Source organism: Brassica napus, chromosome A9, assembly GCF_020379485.1.
Source record: "Brassica napus cultivar Da-Ae chromosome A9, Da-Ae, whole genome shotgun sequence".
Lineage (NCBI taxonomy): Eukaryota > Viridiplantae > Streptophyta > Magnoliopsida > Brassicales > Brassicaceae > Brassica > Brassica napus.
The window spans coordinates 18,107,024-18,130,158 of NC_063442.1; the positions used below are offsets into that span (position 1 = coordinate 18,107,024).

The window sequence follows — 23,135 nt, forward strand, 5'->3', positions numbered from 1 at the left end:
CTTACAAAAGAAGCTAAAAAATAGTGCTTGAATTATATGGTATACATTATCAAAGGTTTATTTTGATTATCCACATAGCTTCGAGGTGTTTTCTCAATGCACTTCTAGTGTTCTTCAACTCACATACGGTCCCAAAGCATCCTATTCACACACTGTTTTAGAATATCAAAAAGCATGCTCTTTTACAAATCACCAAAGGTCCTAAAATCATGTTAAATGCAACTGCAAGAGTAAATATACAGAGATCTAGTTGCAGTTAGCCCTTAAACTACAAGATATTCACCAAATTAACAAACTTTCCCCATTTCTTTTCTTATTAAGGAACATCAATGGATATACCGAAGCAAGAAACACATACTAAACGAAGAATCCATAAGCAACCCAAAGATAAAATAATCTCACACTGAGACAACTACCTAAAACACAAAACATGAAGTGACTAAGTATTATACTCCCTATGTTTCATTAAGATAGAAGTTTTAGAAAGCAAATTTGTTTCACAAAGATAGATTTTTTATGTTTTCTATACAAAAATTATAAATTTCAATAAAATTAATTGGATTTATTGAAACACTATTGGTTAAAAAGCATTGGAATTTGATAATTTCAAAAAAAAGATGCAAAATTAATGTGTTTTCTTAATATGTGTGAAAACACCAAAACATCTATTTTTTTAAGAAACAAAGAGAGTAACATTATTTTATAAGTCATTATAAATGTAAAAATTATAATATATACCTCAAAAATATTATTACTTCCAAGAATAGACTTTGTGTACTATAAACTTCATCTCAGGGTTCTATCATGTTTGACACAATCAATGGTGATCTTTGTGTTTCTATTTGCAACATAAAGCATGAAATTAAAAAGATATGTGCATTTTTACTCACATAATTTTTTAGTTGAATTATATTTGATCCAAAAGATATATATCAAATAAGATTGAGAAAGGGAGAAGAAAGAAAAAAAAAAGAGAAAAAAAAGATGAAGAAAACAAAAGGAAAGAGGAATATCAAATGGATGAGATATGCTTAGGGGTAAGAAATGTAATATTACATCAAATATATAAAATACTCTAGCTTAATTTTTTTATGTGTCTATATACACTTAATTTCATTTGTGTATGTGCATGTGCTCTAATTTCTCTAATTTATATATTTTACTACATTTTTATTTTATACTTTATATCTTGTATGTTTTTTTTTCCAAACTGATATTTAATTTTTATTTTTATAATGTATTAATCATAGGTTTTGGTCTTAATTTTTTTTTAAAAAAAATTCATAATTCTTTATGGTGTAAGATGGTTAAAAAGGTAAAAATAGTTAAATTCATTATTTTTGTTTTGTCGATCTGATTTGGATGAAACATGAGAAATTGTGTAAATATTTTTTTTCTCATTTCTATTCTTATGAATTCTCTCTATTGTTTTTGAAATTTATGTCATTTGTAGATTATATTATGTATTGCACGAAATTATTTGTTAATAAAGGGAATGTTGTCAAAATTTTGGTTGGATTTAAAAAGAAATATTGATTTAAAAAGTTTTCTGGATATATGCTAAATTTAACATATTTTCTTATTTGCTAAACGGAAGCAATACTATACACTACTATGTTATACCTTACATATTACTTTTATTTATTTTTCACAACTAGTTTTCTTTTCAGGTTTAGCGAAAAGAAAAACTAAAACTGCTTTGAGATAATCTGGCTAAATTGGTCGTAACAAAAGTATAACTTCTTATATATTAAAACAGAAGACACAACCTTGATTCATGTGTGATTTTTTTAAAAATGGACTTAATGGACCTATTCATAGAAACTCATACTATATTTTAATTCAGACTAATAATAAATATAATTTTTAAAATATTTTAATCATAGTATCTTTTGATATCTTTTCATTTTAAATATAAATATATTTATTTTAAAATTCTAACAAATCTGTTTAAAAAGATTTTTACAAGATCTTCATTTTTGAAATTATATTTAAATATTTTTACTAATTTCGAAATTAGTTTAAAATATTATTATACATTAATATATTCAGTTATATAAAATGAAAAATAAAAAAATCTATAATATTTTATCTATTATATAATCATAATCAATCATATTAAATTAAAATTATTATATTGAGCTAAATATAATAAAATTGTATTAAATTTATATATTTATATATTTTATTTTCGTAATTATAAAATATTTATGTTCAAAAATAAAATCTAATATGTTGGTAAGATGGGTTAACATTATCAACCTATATAATACATGTATAAAAATTAATATGTATTTCTTTAAAGTTAATAATATAAAATCTTTGTAACTACTTTAATCATAATATATTTTCATTTTAAATATAATATATATTTATATATTGTATTTAAAAAATTCTAATAAATCTGTGTAATATTTAAACAATAACTTAATGTATAAATTTAATTTGCTTTCATATAAATTTTATATTTTAAATTTTAAATTTTAAATTTTAAATAAAAAGTATGTAAAGTAATATTGTTACATAATAAAGTTTCCAAAATAACTTTTGTTACAAAAAAAAAAAATTATAGTAATAATATATAAACCACGTAAACAGCTATTATAGAATTACATAATATATAACACTAAATTACATTAAGTTATTAATAAATATTGTTATATAAACTAAAGTATTTTAGTATAGAAATAAGAAATCCGCACGGTTGTGCGGGTCGAGATCTAGTTAGTATTAAAAACCAGCTAAAATTTAAAGCCACGAACTGTCAAATCACAGATATTTTTTTTCAAACATAATGCATATTTTGAAAGAAAGAAAACTGAATTGATTTTGACCAAAAAAAAAAAAAAACTGAATTGATACTGAAAAAAAACTGAACTGAAACATAAACCGTAACATATGTTAAGAAAACATAAACCATAACACGAAAATTTAGGTTTCTGTTAAAAAATAAATATTTAGCTTTCCGTTACAAAATAAATATTTAGCTTTCTATTAAATAAATAAAAACTGAAGTTAATAATAGACAACCAAAAACCAAAATTGGACTTTATATTTAAAGCTAACTCTATATTATTAAAAGAGAAGTACCCTTTAAAAAATACCCCTAAATTTTCAAACTTATTTACACTTCCCTACCACTGAGAATTAAATTAAACTACATATTTTAATGCTTGTCTTTTCCAGTTAAATTAATGAGTTTTCCTTAATCAAATTTAAACTTAATGTTTTTAAATGAATATACATATTTTAATGTTTATCTTTTTCAGTTAAATTAATGAGTTTTCCTTAAGATAAAAACTTGGGTTCACCAACCAATCAAAAAATAATATATTAAATGCAGTCTTTTTCATAAAAGGAAACAAAATATTTTAAATTTACTACTTACAATAAATAGATAAAAATAAATAAAAATATTAGTAGCTGCAAAAAAAAAAATATTTCTTTTCTCAAAATTGTTAATGCCGTCCACCCCAAACCCTAAATCATAAACACTAAATCTAAACCCTAAACTCATAGGTCAATCTTAAACTCTTATCTAAATCATAAATCCTTATGTAAATCATAAATACTAAACCCTAAATTCATAACCCTAAACACTAAACCCTAAGCTTTTGGATAAACCCTAAATTTTTGGATACATTCTAAACCTTTGGGTAAACAACTTTTAGAAAATAAACCCTAAATTCAGAATGTATCCAAAAATTTAGAATGTAAAAATTTAGAAAATAAAAGTTGTTTACCCAAAGGTTTAGAATGTATCCAAAAATTTAGGGTTTATCCAAAAGCTTAGGGTTTAGTGTTTAGGGTTATGAATTTAGGGTTTAGTATTTATGATTTACATAAGGATTTATGATTTAGATAAGGGTTTAGGGTTGACCTAAGAGTTTAGGGTTTAGATTTAGTGTTTATGATTTAGGGTTTGGGGTGGATGGCATTAACAATTTTTAGAAAAGAAATATTTTTTTTGCAGCTACTAATATTTTTATTTTTTTTTATCTATTTATTTTAAGCAGTAAATTCAAAATATTTTGTTTCCATTTATGAAAAAGACTGCATTTAATATACTACTAGATTTTGATCCGTGCATCCGCACGGGTGTTTGTTTTCACTTTTCTATACATAAATTATTGTTTTAGAACATAAGTGGTATATCTTTTTAATGTTAATCATATACTTAAATATTTATATAACTATTTCAAATACAATAATTTTATAATTTACATGTTATAATTAATTAATTTCTTAAACCTTATGTATTTACCACTTCTTATTATATATTTATCTTATTGTATTTGCATTTAGTTATTAAGCAAATTAATATATTCATGAGAAAATATATTTAAAAAATATTTTGTATTTAATTTATGCTAAATTCTGACCCGTATTTCAAAACTTGATTTCTTTTTACCAATATTTTTATGCTTATTCATTTTAAATAATTTATTATTGTATATATAAAAGTGTAAGATATGTTAATTTTTACACATGTATTATATAGTTTGTTAATTTTAAACCATTCTATCATCATATTATATTTTAAATAAATAATTTATATTTATGAAAATAAAATTTATAAATTTATCAATTGAATATAATTTTATCATATTTATTTTAGTATAATAATTATATTTTAACATGATCATGACTATAAAAGTAGACAAAATAGGATATAATTTATTTATTTTCATTTCTAAACGATAACTTAAAATACATTAAGTTATTGATTAAATATTTTTACAAAGATTTATTAGAATTTTTAAAATATAATATATAATATATATTATATTTAAAATGAAAATATATTATGATTAAAGTAGTTACAAAGATTTTATATTATTAAATTTAAAGAAATACATGTTAATTTTTATACAAGTATTATATAGTTTGATAATGTTAACCCATCTTACCAACATATTAGATTTTATTTTTGAACATAAATGTTTTATAATTACGAAAGTAAAATATATAAATATAATACAATTTTATTATATTTAGCTCGATATAATAATTTTATTTTAATATGATTGATTATGATTATATAATAAATAAAATATTATAGATTTTTTATTTTTCATTTTAATAACTGAATATATTAATGTATAATAATATTTTAAACTAATTTCGAAATTAGTGAAAATATTTAAATATAATTTTGATAATGAAGATCTTGTAAAAATCTTTTTAAACAGATTTGTTAGATTTTAAAATAAATATATTTATGTTTAAAATGAAAAGATATAAAAAAATATTATGATTAAAATATTTTAAAAATTCTATTTATTATTAGTCTGAATTATAATGTAGTATGAATTTCTATGAATAGGTCCATTAGGTCCAGTTTTTTAAAAATCACACATGAATCAATGTTGTGACTTCTGTTTTAATATATAAGATTTTTTGATTGGTTGGTGAACCCAAGTTTTTCTCTTAAGGAAAACTCATTAATTTAACTGAAAAAGATAAACATTAAAATATGTATATTCATTTAAAAACATTAAGTTTAAATTTGATTAAGGAAAATTCATTAATTTAACTGGAAAAGACAAGCATTAAAATAGATGGTTTAATTTAATTCTCAGTGGCATAGAAGTGTAAATAAGTTAGAAAACTTAGGGTATTTTTTAATGGGTACTTCTCTTTTAATAATATAGATTTATATTTAAAATGAAAAGATATAAAAAAATATTATGATTAAAATATTTTAAAAATTCTATTTATTATTAGTCTGAATTATAATGTAGTATGAATTTCTATGAATAGGTCCATTAGGTCCAGTTTTTTAAAAATCACACATGAATCAATGTTGTGACTTCTGTTTTAATATATAAGATTTTTTGATTGGTTGGTGAACCCAAGTTTTTCTCTTAAGGAAAACTCATTAATTTAACTGAAAAAGATAAACATTAAAATATGTATATTCATTTAAAAACATTAAGTTTAAATTTGATTAAGGAAAATTCATTAATTTAACTGGAAAAGACAAGCATTAAAATAGATGGTTTAATTTAATTCTCAGTGGCATAGAAGTGTAAATAAGTTAGAAAACTTAGAGTATTTTTTAATGGGTACTTCTCTTTTAATAATATAGATGAAAAAATAACTGATATCTCGCTCTATATATATGAATTGGCTTTTCTAATCTTTCTACAACGTAACAAACAAAAAATAAAAATCCAAAGTAGTAAAATCGTGATGAAAAAAGAGTTACTGTTCCTGACAAGTTTGATTGTACTCTGCGTGTTTATAAGCAGCATTGATGCGAAACCAAAGTCTATTCATTATCTAGGTAAAGATTGTGATCCGAGATTTCCCACCGCTGAATCCAGAAAAAGATGCTTGAAGAGCGACAGATGCAGAGGGGGGCCCGATTCAATACCTCCGTTGAAGCAGTTTCTTCAAAAGTTTCTCAAAGAGTAATGTAAACAGAACTATGATTACTAAAACAATTTTACCAAAAAAAAAATGATTACTAAAAGACTTTTGGTCAGTAATTTTGTTTGTTCAGATTAGTTCCTTTTTTTAACGTCTACACAAACGTATCAGCTTTGCTTAAAAAAACAAAGTCCGGGCCGGCCCGGCCTGACCCAAAACTGACAAAGCCATTGTTATTTGAGTCCAGTGCCCGGGCCGCGTAATTTATCAGCCAATATTTCAAAGCCCGATCCGGCCTTAAAACTGTAGGCTTTTTGAACTTTAAAAAAAATAAGTAAATTAAAATTTAAAATGGAAATAAATTTAATTCCAAAATTAAATAATCTTCCATGCGTTTTCCAAAATTAAAATAAATTTTACATAATAAACCAAATAAACAGTAATAACAAATAGAAAAAAAATTCAACTCTAATCAACAAAAAATGTAGGATTAAGATCAGAATATTTTTCATGACCCGACATTCTTATCATAATCAAAAACTACATATAAAATATAAAACATCAAATTTTTGACATAAATATTAATAGAAAATAAAAGTTTTATAAGTATTAATGAATTACCTAGATCGTAAATCATTCTAACCAAGTATGTGTCTACAAATTAGTGTTTCAACATGTCTTGTTAGGAGAAGACTTCAATATTTGTTTAAGACATGTGCGCTAATACTAAATAGACTTTGACACCACTGTACTTATCATTTGTTTAAGACATGAACATCAATTTTATATTTGTTCAAGACATGAGCAACAATGCTAAATAATTTAATAAAGAGCGAATTGCACAGAAATTACATAAAGATTTGATATTTTGCGGAGATGGAAAAAACGAAAGCCCATACATCAGGTCTATCTCCAGACACTGCGGAAACACCACGGTGCCCCTACTCCTTGTTTTTTTCACGTAAGAATATATAGAGCGAGAGTTTTCTAATTATTACATGTAATCATTAATTAATATATATATACAAAAAGTGTAAACATCCATGTAGCCTGAGCTGGTCTAACTATATCCATCCAAGGCTGACCAATACAGTAGCATTAAACAACGATACCTTATGGCTATTAGTCTATTACACGAGTACGATATACCTTTTCGCTATCGCAGCTGAGGATCCATTTCTGTCTTTTTTTGCAAACTGGTCTCTGCTCTTTTGCATATTTTCGGTTTTGACCCCTACATTACAATAGTGAAGATATCTCCTCATTTTGTTTTGCCCAAAAGCCAAAACTTCTGGTTACGTACTCCAAACCTATGTGTATGCAAAATGTATATATGCAACTCCCAATGACAACTAAATGAAAGATTTAAAAACATAAATGACTAAAATAGATGCTTAATAATATACAAAACACTATATATAACTAATATTACTTAAAATAAATATTGTCAAGGATAAATATAGAATAGTCATATAATAATAATATTTTCTGCTAACAAACCTATTATCCGGCTTCTAAAATGTTTGTTGTAGAAAAGATAGGCTAAAATCTCTCAAATCATCTAAACACTTGATCCTAAATATGTTTGTAAAAAACTTCCATCAGATATACACTCATAACTCAGAAAATTTGGCCAGATGAAACATTCTATTTTCAGCTAACAACAATATTAGTTGTCAACAGGGTGTGATACAATTTTGTAGGATTGTTTATAGTAAATTTTTATTAGCTATTTTGATATTTATGTGTAAATTTTTTATGAGAAATTTTTAGAATAATATTTTCATATTAGTTGGTCAATCTAACATGTGAAATGCAATCTTTTCTATGGAACATATGAAATGTTTATTGGGCGACGGGTGTAGATTCAGTATGAAGGGTTTGGTTACAACCATTCTGTATGTACAACAATACTGTTATAGAGAATGTGCATTTAAAAAGAAGAAATTAACATTAATGTTAGGTGCAGTGGCGGAGCTAGATCTCACGTTTATATGGGTCATAACTCATTTATTAGAGACAAAAATATACATCTATGTGGTTTGAACCTAGGAACATGTGGGTCAATAGGAGAGATCTTGACCAAATTACCACAATAGCAACATGAAAAATAGCCTTACAAGTTTATTTTTATTAATTTCACATGGGTCATTTGACCACCATGCTTCTAAGGTGGCTCCGCCACTGGTTAGGTGTATGGATTATTGGATGTACAAGCCTTCATATATTCAGCTAAAATTAATATTACCTATGATTTAAATAACTGTTGGCTGGATAAAGGTTTTTAAGTACAACAAACACTTTTATTAGATGTCGTTTTAAAAATAGTACAAACTGGAAAATTCTCGAAAACAATAATACACTAATATTTACTATTATTATTATTTGTTATCTGTTCACATAGCTTGCTAACAACGTTATCCATCCCATCTAATATAATATCTAACCGTCTATTATATTTGGTGCTCATATAGCTTGTACTAACAAATATGTAACTATCGAATGACCCACTTGGCTAGATCGCACGATTGAAAAAATCCGGGTTGATTTGCGAGGATGTTTCTATAAATATAAAATGTTTGGGGTCATATTGAAAATAACCAGAACGTCAAGGACATGTCTTGCAAAAACATAGAAAGTCACCATTGGATAGATCAACCTTTCTCTTCGGCGGATCTGGAGCTTGATGGAGACCACAAGGATGAGCACGACGGAAAGGCTTGATTCTGAACATGACGACGTCGGTAGAGCAAGGCGACTAAAGATCGGTCGACGAAGGAGTAAAATGTGTAAATCTCGCGACGGTCTCGAATTCGACGTAAACAGAGGTGGAAGGTGAAGCACCACCATGAATGGATAAGCTTGACGGCGATGACTTACATTCAGACGCAGCAATAGATATAGAAAACAAATGATTTTAGAAAGAAGAAGCAATAAATAAACGGAATAAAAGTGGCATGAAAAAACATATATACGGAATCACGAGAGCCTTTAAACAATTTGAAACTAAGGTTATGACGGAGAAGACGAAGTAATTTTGGAACAATGAGCGATGAAATGGTACGAGAGAAACCATAGAGATAATATTGAATAAAGAAGTAACTCTCTCTCTCTCTCGCCTCATAAGTTTAATCGCACGTGTAGTAGAAGGTGCAGGGGTTTTGAACAGTGTAGGTTGTGTTATAGGAACTATATGGGTAAGATGGCCATTATGAAAGAACACATCAGCAAAAAAGGTTCAATTCCATAACTACAAATTATGCAGATATCTTTGTACATGAGATGCAATTTCTCTTAAATAAATTGAGGTATAGATTTTGGGTTTTTCGACCGTTCCAAACCCAAACAAGCTTAAGCTCAGAACAATTAAACTCCAGATGGACTAAATCCAAAGAACCCAATTTTTTGGGTTTATATAATTAAGTCCAAGCCTGCTAATAAATAGAAACAATAACAAATGTGAAACTAACATAAAGTCAGCCTTAAAGAAAGGTTTAAGATCCTACGAACGGAGCCTCATTGAGAATGTGATCACGATGGTCCTCCGAGAGCAAGGTAGGACTGAAACCTTAAATTTAGTTTTATGTTTAGCCGAGCACATAAATTGTTACGTTCAGCAATTCATACACCATATATAATTTCTTTAGTCACAAATGTTATCATACATAAATATAATTTAAGTTTTGTTTCGATGAAAAAATAACAGCTGATCAAATAGTCGATAAATATAAAATTAAATATCAGCTAACAGATAAAGTATGGAAATAATCAATGAATAATGATATTAACTTATAAATGATTCAGATACGTGAAAGTATAGCTATGCTACAATACATATAATTTAACACTCATATCACTAAATTAAATAATACTATAAAACGTCTCTCTCACGTACTATATCAGTTCTCTGGTCACATCTACAATTTTCACTAATTTTATTTCTTAAACATAGTTATTAAATAAAATACTGGTTAGTCTAATATTAGTTTTGTTTTGGGTAAGATGTTAAGAATCTAATATTTAGTTATTAAACTTTTATGTTAACTGGTTAATTATCATATTATCCTTGCATGATGATGCGGATCTCAATGAGGCAGTAAGACAAACCAAAAATTATAGTGTTAAAGATATTATTATCTACTGATTATGTATGATGGATCTCATGACGATGGTAGAATAAATGAAAAAGAAGCACATAATAAGAAAGATATAAAAAAGGGATGAATACGATGGAGAAATAGAAAGTAAAGAAAATTGAATAAAATCATCGTTACATTTATGTCAGTCACCTCATAAACTTCCCACTCTTAACTTGTGCGATCAGATCAATAGGGGCAACGATGTCGATATCATTCTATGCTGTTATTGGATTGGGCTTTGGCACTACTTGTCTATTCTTGCTTTTATGCAAATTTCAACGTATTATGTATTTTTATGCCAATTGCTGACTTGTATTTCAGTAGATAAGGTAGAAATATTAAAAAGACTTTTCATATATAAATGGTAAATGGAGATTTAAGTTGGATTACAAGATCGATAGTGATGAAAGAAGTAGAAGAGAGGCGAGAGCCATAGCGAGTGCAGGAAGAAGAAGAGGTGGAGTGAGCCTGGTTTTACTGTTAGGAGCTTTTTCATCGGTTGATAAGGGTCCAGGGATGTTGGGTGGAGTTCTAAATGTGACTGGAGGTAGTGGTGGTTCAGTGACATCATCAGCTGTGAAAGCCGGGTGTGGAGAATCATGATTCACGAATCCTAAGAGGCCAGCTGGCTTAACCAGAGGCATGTAAGGAGGGTGGTCTTTGCGGGTCAAGCACCGGTTCCCTGAGAAAGAAACTTTGAAACATCATATCAGAGTTTTCAGACATTCTTTCAAATTTTCAAACTTACTTTTGTATCTCGCAGCAGTGAGAGGGAACTCAGTGATGGTTCCATTGACACCAGCTCCAGCAACATACGTGTTTATTTCAACGGTCGCATCAGAGAAGAAATCCCAAGGCTGAGAAACAAACTCGTTCCGGAACGTTTTAACGTAAACCGGAAGATTAAACTTGTGCAGCTTCTCCACTAGATGAGTCTGTCCGGAGAGGAAGAAGTAGACCGATCGTCTGCTGACAACAACAGCGTCAGCGAACTTCTTGATCTCTTCGATCGCAGAGTCGACGATGTCGCCAACATTTTCTTCCACTTGGTAGACTATCTCGTACGGGCTCTGTTTCTTGAAGTCAACCAAGACTGGGCTGTTAGATGACTGAATCATAACCCGTTTGGTCGCGTCGATGCAACAGGCTTCTTTGAATGCGTATAAAACTTCTTTAACAACGTCTATCCCTTGCTTCCCTCTTAGGTATGCTACATTCTGAATGAAACCAAAACATATATAGTCCTTAAGAAGAACATCACATTCATTGCTAATGTTAGATTAATTTTAAAGTGATACTACCTCCACGCTGATCAACACACCAACTAGTGAGCTAGATTTATTCGCCAAGATCAGGAAGTCATAGAGTGGGACAATCTTCTCTGAACTTTTCTCTCTCGGGTTCCTAAACAAGTTAAATCCCAAGCTGTAGGGGTGGGTCATTGCAACTGCAAACAGATGATGTAAGAAACAAAACAAAACAAAAAAACAAGAATCAAGACTTGGTAAGTAAGTTATATGGGAAACTTACGTCTCAGTGTCTTAATCTCACTCCATCTCAGACTAAAGCTGTATATTCCAGCATGTGGGGCGATCTCAGGAACAGTTGATGAGCGGTTTATGAAAGGACTTTGGAAAACGTTGGTGCCCTCTAGAAGATTGCTTGAGTTTAAGCAAAAAGGAATCCCGTCTGATGACATTTGAATCGCACAATCTATGATATCAGCACCGTCTTCGATAGCCTTTGAATAGGCCAAGTCAGAGCATCCAGGGTAGTCTCCACTTGCTCCATTTTTCGATATAACAAAAAAATCCCCTTGCGTTACTTCCAAGATGGGAGAAACAGTCTGAGGAATAAGAAAAAGTCCAAAAAGAAATAAATGGTTTCACTTTGTAGATGATGTGACATAGGAGAAGACATTTTGCTTACCAACAGCCGAGGATGCGGTTAATGGAAAATCAGATACAACACCATCCACAGAGAAGTTTCCGTTGTCCATGAAAGATAAGTACTCAGCCAATGGATCATAACTATAGTTATATGCCAAATCAAAATCATTTGCAAAGCCTGAGGCATATACTTGTAACCCTGCTTTATGAGCATCTTGAACAAATGTTGTATGGGGAAGCAAGTACTGGTCTTTGTCCACCGGCCATATGTAAGACTTGGGAACAAGAACGCCTGAAGCAAACGTCTTGATGAATGTTAAGTTTGTCATCAGAGATCCATAGGTTTGATTAGTTGACACCTCAACGTCATCTTTCTCAAGGAACCTGAACACAAACTTTGGCCCGGTTTTACCAAACCGGCTACCGATGTCCCGGAAGAACTTCAATTCAGGGGAAGAGAGGTAGTCGATGGTCACAGTTTTGGAAACTGATAGCAGAAATCCGCTCATGCTTAGATTGTGTTGCGCATAGAACGCGTCGTGCTGAGTTAGAAAAAAAAAAGTAGCCTGTGTTAGAGTGATCTGAGATATATATTTCATTACAACAAGAAGCATACTGTAATAAAAATTACCTGAACATTTAGCCAAAACCCCGCAGGTTTGAACTGCGTAGCTATGTTCTCAACTGTTGAAATAACGTTTCTGTTGTCATCGAATGCGGGTGAACGTGATAATATCCCTCGGATCACTGCCACAGTTTGAAAAATAGATTTGTAAGAATAAATACAAAGAAGATTCTGTTCCTTCAATGCACCAAACTTACAGAACACGCTTTTGAGATCCTTGGAGGTGAAGTCAATGGTGAACCAGTCCTGAGTAGGGACTCCGTTAAGAAGGTAAGAGTTTTTCCGTTTAGGGTAAGCATCTTGGACGTTAGAATCTTTGTACATGGTCACATCAGGGAAGCAAATCCCAACTCCATCCTTTGTAAGTTGCACATCACACCACAAAACAGCATCGGGAACACTTGTAGCCGACACAAAACTGTAAGCAGTTACGCTTGAATCTGGAAACAACCCAGAAAACCCACCACGTGCAATGACAAGAGGAGCCTCTCCTACCCAAACCAAAAAAAATCAACAAGGGAGACAAGTAAAGCCACTTTCACTTCGTTTGGTTCTGTTTTGAGAAAGTGAAGGAGATGAAGAGATAAAGGGGTTTACGTACCAGTGAGTGTCTGCCATGGAGATTTAGATCTTTGAGCAAGGAGTTGAGTAGATAGAAACTGGCTCAAGATGAGAACAGAGAGTAGTAGAAACTTGGAAGCTCGAAGCCTAAACATCGATGGATTATCTTGCATGTATGTGATCATCGGTGAAGCTGAGTTATCCCTGCCGGAGACTTCACCAACTTTGTTCTTCCCGGTGTGAGAAGAGTGAGTGAGAAGAGAGAGAGAGCAGAGAGCTTTTATGGGGTTTGTGGGATCTTCTAGTAAGTTTTATGATCGTTGAATAATTGAAGGGCAATTGCATTTGATTTACAGGATAGAAAGATTATTTAGGTGATCGCTCACTTTCCTTATATCCCGAAAGCAACCTATAAGATAGATTCTCCAAATATGACTTCCCTATGCTACAAAAACCCCTATTCTACGTAGCTATCTATATATATATCACATCTCGCTCTCCCTTTCCATCTCTCCGTATTCTAATAAAAATAAAGAACGTACTTAAGTTATGGGGTTTGGGTTTAGAATTTAAATTTAAGGTCTAGGATTTGAGTTTAGAATTTGGGTTTAGGATTTAAAGTTTGGATTTTGGGTTAAGATTTAGGGTTAAGATTTAGATTTTGGATAATGTAATATGTATGTGTGAGTCTTAATCGGATATTAAAAATTAAATCGGATGCAAAACAAGGTGTTCTACCCGCACATGCGGGCATAATATATGTATAGATATTTATCTGTTTATAACTATTAAATCAAAACCAACATAATAAATTATTAATTATGTTTTTAAAAAGATAAATCAAACATTAAACTTTATATTTTATGATAAAAATATTATTTCAGATAAAAACACAACATATTTAAGAATTATCTTATGTTTTAAAAATATATTTTATTTTTGAGAATTTTATTACTTACAGTCAATTAACAAATATAACATATAAATAAAATATTATTAATATATTCATTAGTGTTTATCAAAAAATATATATTCCTATTGTTGAGTTAAATTTTAAAACATTCACATATATTTTAGAAAATATATTTATTTGTTTGATTAGCATTTAATTATAAATTGTTTTATATATAATTATAAATTTTATATTAAAATATTATTTTCAGATAACAACAAAATATATCTAAGAATTATCTTATGTTTTAAAACATGTTTTATTTTTGAAAATTTTATTATATTTATTTATAGTCAATTATCTAATATAATATATAAATATAATAGTATTAATAGAAATTTGTTTTTAATTATTTATATTTTAGATAATTCTTAGTATCATTAATTTTAATCACTTATTTAATTAGATATATTTTAAATTCATTTTTATTTTCAACTAATTTATATAATGTATTCATTAAGAGTATAAAAGATTTATTATTAATATTAATCAATTTTTTAATCAGATAGATTTGAAATTCGTTTTTATTTTTTGACTAATTTATATAATTATTCATTAAGGATATAAACGATATTAACTGCTCTAACTTTTAACGTGAGAGCGATTTATTATTAATATTAATCATTTTTTAATCAGATAGATTTGAAATTTGTTTTTATTTTTTGACTAATTTATATAATTATTCATTAAGGATATAAACGATATTAACCGCTCTAACTTTTAACGTGAAAGCTCCTTTGCAAAATATTTATTTATAGTCAATTATCTAATATAATATATAAATATAATAGTATTAATAGAAATTTGTTTTTAATTATTTATATTTTAGATAATTCTTAGTATCATTAATTTTAATCACTTATTTAATTAGATATATTTTAAATTTGTTTTTATTTTCAACTAATTTATATAATATATTCATTAAGGGTATAAACGATTTATTATTAATATTAATCATTTTTTAATCAGATAGATTTGAAATTTGTTTTTATTTTTTGACTAATTTATATAATTATTCATTAAGGATATAAACGATATTAACTGCTCTAACTTTTAACGTGAGAGCGATTTATTATTAATATTAATCATTTTTTTAATCAGATAGATTTGAAATTTGTTTTTATTTTTTGACTAATTTATATAATTATACATTAATGATATAAACGATATTAACCGCTCTAACTTTTAACGTGAGAGGTCATTTGCAAAATTTTACTTCGCAAATAATAGTATAGATAGATGATTATAAATCCATCTTTACATGTATCTAACAAAAAATAATACTGTATACCCAATAATAGTTATTCACAACCAAATTAAAATGGATTATAAGTAAATAGAAATCTGTTACCGAATAAAATTGGTTTACAAATTGAATTCAGTTTAAGTACCGTATTAAATGCGTTGTTCGAAATTATGTTTCTGAAAAATCCACGAACTATACTTTTATGAGATCAAAAATCTTTGTTCAATACTTCAATGTCACCATTAACAAAAGAGTACTCTAAATAAAACCCATAAACTATGATTTTCTCATATCACGAAAATAACAACACTGTACATTAAAAGAAAAGAAGAACTGATTATTACATCTATAGTTAGACGCTCTCACCCAAACACGTCAACTTATATACAGGTTTGCAGGCCTATCTAATACTACACCCTAGTATATAGAGAGCAGAGGGCAGAGAGCTTTTATGGGGTTTGTGGGATCTTCTTATAAGTTTTATGATCGTTTATTAATTGAATTGGGAAAACAAAAAAAATTCATTTTCTGTACTGCTTTCCATTTCCACTAAAAAATATCAAATTTAACTAATTATTTGGCAAGCAAAAAAAAAAACTCAATTTCTTATAGAAAATCGATCTTTGTATGTCTTCGCATAAATTAGTGCTGGGAGTAAAATTACTGGGAATTGCAATATAACTTTAATTACTTAAAATTCTAATATCTAGTCAATAAAAGTTATTATTACATCAAAAATGTGTAATTTTGATATTTGATTGTTTTATCATACAACATCTCTTAACAGTTTTAATGATTTCTCTTAATAGAGTATAGTTATAATTAAGCCTGAGCAAAAAACCCGAATCCGAAGAACCAAACCGAGTCCGATCCGAAAAAGTAGTATCAAACCTAAACCAAAATTAACTAAATATTTGAACGGGTTCAAAATTTTGGTATCTGGAGAACCGAAACCGAACCCGACCCGAACTGAAATATTTTAGGTACCCGCATATATCAGAAATATATTAATATACTTAAATATGTGAATTATTTTTAGATTTAATGTATATTAAAAACATCCAAAATATATAAACTACTCTAAAATTTTCCAAAATACTTGAAAATATATACAAATAGTCAAAAGTAAATATCTATAATATACTCAAAACACCAAAAACACTTGAAATATCTATTGATTCTCTATCCATATATTCAAACCAAACCAACTTATATGCTAAGTTTATGTATTTTGACATATGTTATTCAAATTTATATGAAATATATTATTTTGTTTATAGATTTTAAGAAATTTAAAGTATATAATGAATTCAAACATTTTAAAAATAATTTAAATGAGTTATCCAAACTCGAACCGAACCCGCAAAGATCCGAACCGAACCCGAACCGAAGCTTAGAAATATCCGAGTGGAGCTGAAATCTTTGATCCCGAAAACCCGAAATCCGAATAGACCAGAACCGAACCTGAATAGGTACCCAAACGCCCACACATAGTTATAATGACTAGGGGCGTAGCCGCGTAGCCCCGTAATGATTTCTCTTAATAGAGTATAGTTATGATGACTAGGGGCTAGCACCGGGTAGTTGTTCTATACTTCTTTTTTTAACACTGGAAGATTATATTCATTAACTGGAATCTTTTACATAAGAACAAACTGAAGGTCAAGCCAACAACTGATAACCAAAGCCGACGAGTTAAACAAACTCTCGGAGTCTTAAGCCAGCGGATAAAGATCAATCCCTGGAAACATAATACATGTCGATTAAGAGCAAAAACCTATAGATAAAAGCTAGCAAACATAGATGAAAGCAGTGATGAAAGCTCCTAAGCAACAAGACACCCAAACTCCAATCGGCTCTTTGATGAAGAGAACTTGAAACTGATACCTCCCATAGTGAATAGCGCAAGCAGATTTAAGCAAGAAACCAAAGCTTCAATCAGCGAACAGAACAGAAGTTCTATAAAATTCACCCGACATTGACTAAGTCAACATGCGACAAGGAACCGAAGAAGTCAAACATGCGACAAGGTTACGTCAAGGAGAAGCAAGTTAAGGACAAGGCCTCGATCAGACCTCTAGGTTGAAGACATGGAGCAGATCGCTTCACACCATCCAAAGTCAGTCTTGAGAAGCAAGACAGAAGAAGGATCGAAACAGCATGAAGCCAAAGAGACCATCGATGAGGAGAAGGAACATGCAGAGTTGGAGACTGACCATCACACCGTTGAAAAACCCGGATCCCGAGCCTTCATCACGAAGCAAGCTTAAACCCGATCCGATCTTGAACCGAACTGGATCTACCAATTATCACTTCTGAAATCGACATGCAACAACACAGAGTAAACGCTTAAGGAAAATGAGAGATTAAAATCCCGACTCCGGCGCTACCATAGCGCCGGAGTCGGTAATCAGAAGAAGATGGTAGAAGGAAGTTTAGAGAGAAGGAAGAGGTTTTTAAGAGAGAGGAACTTTCCCTAAAGTAGTTGTTCTATACTTCTATCTAAAATCTATTGCTTCTGTAATAGGGTTCAGATGGGGTGCTACTTTTTTGGTGTTTTGTGTAGGAAGAGTAGTTTAAAAATAAATAATCTATTTGGTGTTTTGGGTAGGAAGAGTAGTTTAAAGAAAACGAATTATTTTTCTATCAGTAAACAGAGCTAATAAATTAGGAAAGAAGCCAAACCATTCTGATCCGTTACTTTAAGGGAAATTACCACAAATAGCATATTCATAGTACCACATTTCATTTACACTAAACACTTTTAACATCATTTTTAATGAAGGATAAAAGACACTTATACCCTAGGGTTAACTAATCTAGACTTAGGGTTTAGATTTGAGGGGTGGGGTAGGGTTTTTGGAATGTGAAATTTAATATTCTAATAAATATATAAATAAATACTTAAAAATATAAAAAAATTTAAAAAAATAGTTTCAAACATAATTTTCGATTTTCAAAAATAAATTTCAAAAAAAATATAAAAAAATCGAAAAAGAAAATTTCAAAAAAAAAATTCAAAAAGTTCGAATTTGAAAAAATATAATTCGAAAACATAAAAAAATATAAGTTTTTATTTATTTATTTTTTATTTATTTAAATAATGATTTATTAAATATCTCTATAATATTATTTGAGAAGTCAGTTTCCTATGTATCGCTCTCACGTTAATTCTCATGGTGGTTGATTACACTGATACCCTTAATGAATTAACTTACATTTAAAATACTATTATTTATTATTTTATTTAGCTTCCTTTTAAAAAAATTCCAAAAAATATACACATATAATAAAAAGGAAAATTTTTTATGAAGTTAAAAAAAAGAATTGAAAAACGAAAATATATGTATATATAATATGATTTATTAAAAAAAAGGAAAGTTCACAAAATAGTAATATTACATCTAAAAATATTTTTAAATAACATAAAATAGAACTTTCAACTAATAAAATACTCTCTTTATATCTATATTTTTTTAGATAAAAATTATAAATTTCTATATAATGTGATTTCATTGAATACAATTTACACAGATAATCTTGATATTAGAAACAAAAATATTATTTCTTTAAAATATTATTTACACAATACAAAAAAAATCAAAGTAATAATTTTTTTTTATATACCAATATTTTTTCTTAGACAATTACATAAAATAATTAAGTAACATAAACTGATATATGTTTAATTGTCTAAAATATTTTATAATTAGTAATATTGAAATATTTTATTTATTTTTCATAAATTTAGTTGACTATAATATCTTTCAATTACAGCAAAAAAAATCAATAAATTATATTTTACTTATATAATATTATTTTTAAATACAATCACAATTTTTTTACTGCTTATTTTTAAGAGTTTCATAAATTTAGTTGACTATAATATCTTTCAATTACATCAAAAAAATATCGATAAATTATATTTTAATTATATAATATTATTTTTAAATATCATAATTTTTACTGCTTATTTTTCAGAGATATTAAAAAAATTAAAAATAAAATTTTAAAATAAACATTGTTTGATCAAACAGTTACAAAATAGGTTAATGAGGTAGATATATTATATTTTATCATTATTAAAGTTATTTTTTCTTAATATTAAATATGCTTTTAAATTTTATATTTTTATGTTTGTGGAACTTAATAGTACCATAATCAAAATACCAATTCTCATTTTAAAGATTATTTAAAATAAATTTTAGTTTCCATTCAATAAATCAAAGGCATAAAGTTATTTAGAATTTTTAAATTTTTTTAATTATTTTAAATATTGATATGTGTGTACAAGCTTTCAAAAATGTATCAGCTACTTACGCATGTAACTTCATATTGATCATCGCTTTATTTTCTAATATTTTTTTAAAATCATCAACATATAAGTTGATAAATATTATGAAAATACATGCACATTTGACTTAATTATAATAAAAAATAATTATACTTCATTTTGAATATGAAAGAATATATGTAACTCAACTCAAAACATATTAAAAATAAAAATAAAATATTAACCAACTGTTACAATTTAGTTCTTTTGTAAAATTTATATATATGCATGAGACTTCAGAATATTATCGTTTCGTTATATTAATTTATGTAATTTGGAATCAGACACTTTAGTTTATTTATTTTTATTTCATTCTAAGCATAATATATCTTAAGTTATACATAATCTTCATAAAATATAGTTATATATCTAAGATAACAACCACCTAAGTGCAAATAAAAAATAATCAAAATTTTAATATGTAGAATAAAAAATATTACTGTTGAATTCATATATGCAATCTAATTTACCCAAATGATAACTAAATTGACTAAAAAACAACAAAACCGATTAGATATAACATACATATAATCATATGTATAATTAAAGCAATATAATATTATTAATATAAATGATGCATATAAATTATAAATTAATTTAAAATTAAAAGTAAGTGTCAATAAATTATTATAATATATTTACTTTAGAAATATTTATACCCGTGCATGAGCACGGGAAAATCACCTAGTATAGATAACAAGGATATAAGAGTCTTTTGACACTTAATGAAAAAAATATTTTTGAAAATGTCCCTTTGGTGATGGTAAATAAGAAAAGTGGTACATTGAAAGTGATAAACATAAAATTTTCCCTTACTTTAATGATATAAACAAAAGAAATTGATAAGAAGTACTGTGACTATGTGAATGAAATAACATCGAATTGAAAGTTAATTTTCATATAAAAGTTTTAAAATATATATATCGCTACTATTTAAACTGAAGTACAAATTATAAATGTTTAAAAACATTTATAGCTGTATAAATATAAATTGTTTAGAAACATGAATAGCAGTATAAAAAAATAAAAGGTCATTTTAGTGATTTCATTAATATAATTACATTAATTGTCTTTCAATGTTTCAATCAGTTTAACAATTTCATTTATTATATTATATTACCAATACATCACATCATTAATTATATTACCAAAATAATAATAATAAAGATTTTTATTTATTAGTTAATCAACATTAACTTTGTGTCAATTATAAAATAAAAAATGTAAAATAACTGCATTTTAGTTTTACTAAAAAAATTTATTTTAGTTTAAAATTACATTTATTGCCACTTAATTTTCACTGCAAATAATTATTTTACGAAAAAAATATTTCTATTTCATTTAATTTAGCCAAACACATAGAAATATTTATTTTTATTAGTTTATAAAATCAGTTATGCATGAATATTGACTATCTATTTAGGTACGAGTTATTGTCTTCGGGTATTGCTTTTTTTTTTTAAATTAGCTATGCTTGAATATTATAAATTTACCTGTGAGTTTTGAGTTGGGTCCTTCTGAGTCTCGATGAGTTCGGTTCTGATGCATATGAACCTAAAAATATCTAAATAATTATATTATCCTATTCGGTCCACTTATTTTGAATAAAATTAGTTAGATTATGACCAATCTAAAATACATAACATTAATTATGAAAAATAAATATCAATGTATAAAAATGAAAGAACCAATACTCGTACGGGTGCGCGTAGGGGTGTCAAAATGGGTCAAATGGGCCAACCCAACCCAAAACCCAAATGGGTTTACTGTTAATGGGTCAACCCAAACCATTTAATAAATGAGTTGGATTGACCCATGACCCATTAAATTAAATAGGTTAGATGAGTTAATGGTTGACCCATCAACCCAATATTTTTATAATGAATTATTTTTAATTTAAGACCAAGTTGATCAAAATGACAAAATGTTTTTTGTGGTTTAGGCGAAAAATAGTATTTTTGCGGGAAAGTGAGTTTTTCCATTTTTGGCGTGAAAAACGTGTTTTTGCGGTTTGGCGGGAAAATGCGTTTTTGCGGTTTTGGCGGGAAAATATGTTTTTGCGGTTTTGGCGGGAAAATGCGTTTTTGCGGTTTTGGCGGGAAAATGCGTTTTTTGTGGTTTTGGCGGGAAAATGTGTTTTGGCGGGAAAACACGTTTTTTGCGGTTTGGCGGGAAAATGCGTTTTGCGGTTTTGGCGGAAAAATATGTTTTTGCGGTTTTGGCGTGAAAATGCGTTTTGCGATTTTGGCGGGAAAATGGGTTTTTGCGGTTTTGGCGGAAAATACGTTTTTGTGGTTTTGGCGGGAAAATGCGGTTTTGGCGGAAAAATGCGTTTTTGCAGTTTTGGCGGAAAAATGATTTTCCAATTTTATCAAACCTTAGAATTGAGTTTACTCATGGTTTTTTTTAATTGAAAACAAAATGGGTCATGAGTTGACCCAACCCAATAAACCCATTAACTTGTTAACCAATTAACCTGTTAACCCATTAACCCATTGGATCCAAAATAAACAGTTTATTTGGGTTAAAGGGTCAAATTGAGTTGGGTCAACCCATGGGTCATGACCCATTTTGACACCCCTAGGTGCGCGGATCAATTTCTAGTCTATCATATTAAAATAGAAGTACATTTTTCTTGATACAAAATATTTAAAGTTTTAAAATAAATTTATTAATATAGGCAAACATACTAATTGGTAAATACATCAGAAAATGGTTAATGTAGTTAAATATTAGTTGGTGAATATCTTGTATAATATATCATTTTGATTGGTTTAATATTTAACCATAATATAAGTAACCAATAGATTATAGACAGTTAAAAACCATCGTTCTATTATAAATATTATATTTATTAAAAACGAACAAATACCCGTATGAGTGCATGTTTGTGCAACCATTATATGTTGTGTTATTAAATTTTTTATATATTTATTTTATTAAACAAATATTGTCAGGTGCGTAGATCAAACTTTAGTATTTTATTAAATAATAGCTTTCTGTAACACTTAAGTT

The 23,135-nt window shown here is 27.8% G+C and overlaps 1 long non-coding RNA gene and 1 pseudogene across 1 annotated transcript; one reads left to right on the forward strand and one right to left on the reverse strand.

The window, feature by feature from the left end:
• The first annotated feature begins 6,029 nt into the window (after window positions 1–6,029).
• On the forward strand, window positions 6,030–9,341 carry LOC125578340. Its single transcript, XR_007316425.1, has 2 exons — window positions 6,030–8,338; window positions 8,568–9,341. It is a non-coding gene; the product is annotated as an uncharacterized LOC125578340 (long non-coding RNA).
• LOC106422303 lies at window positions 8,904–14,431 on the reverse strand (annotated as a pseudogene).
• Between the last annotated feature and the right edge of the window lie 8,704 nt (window positions 14,432–23,135).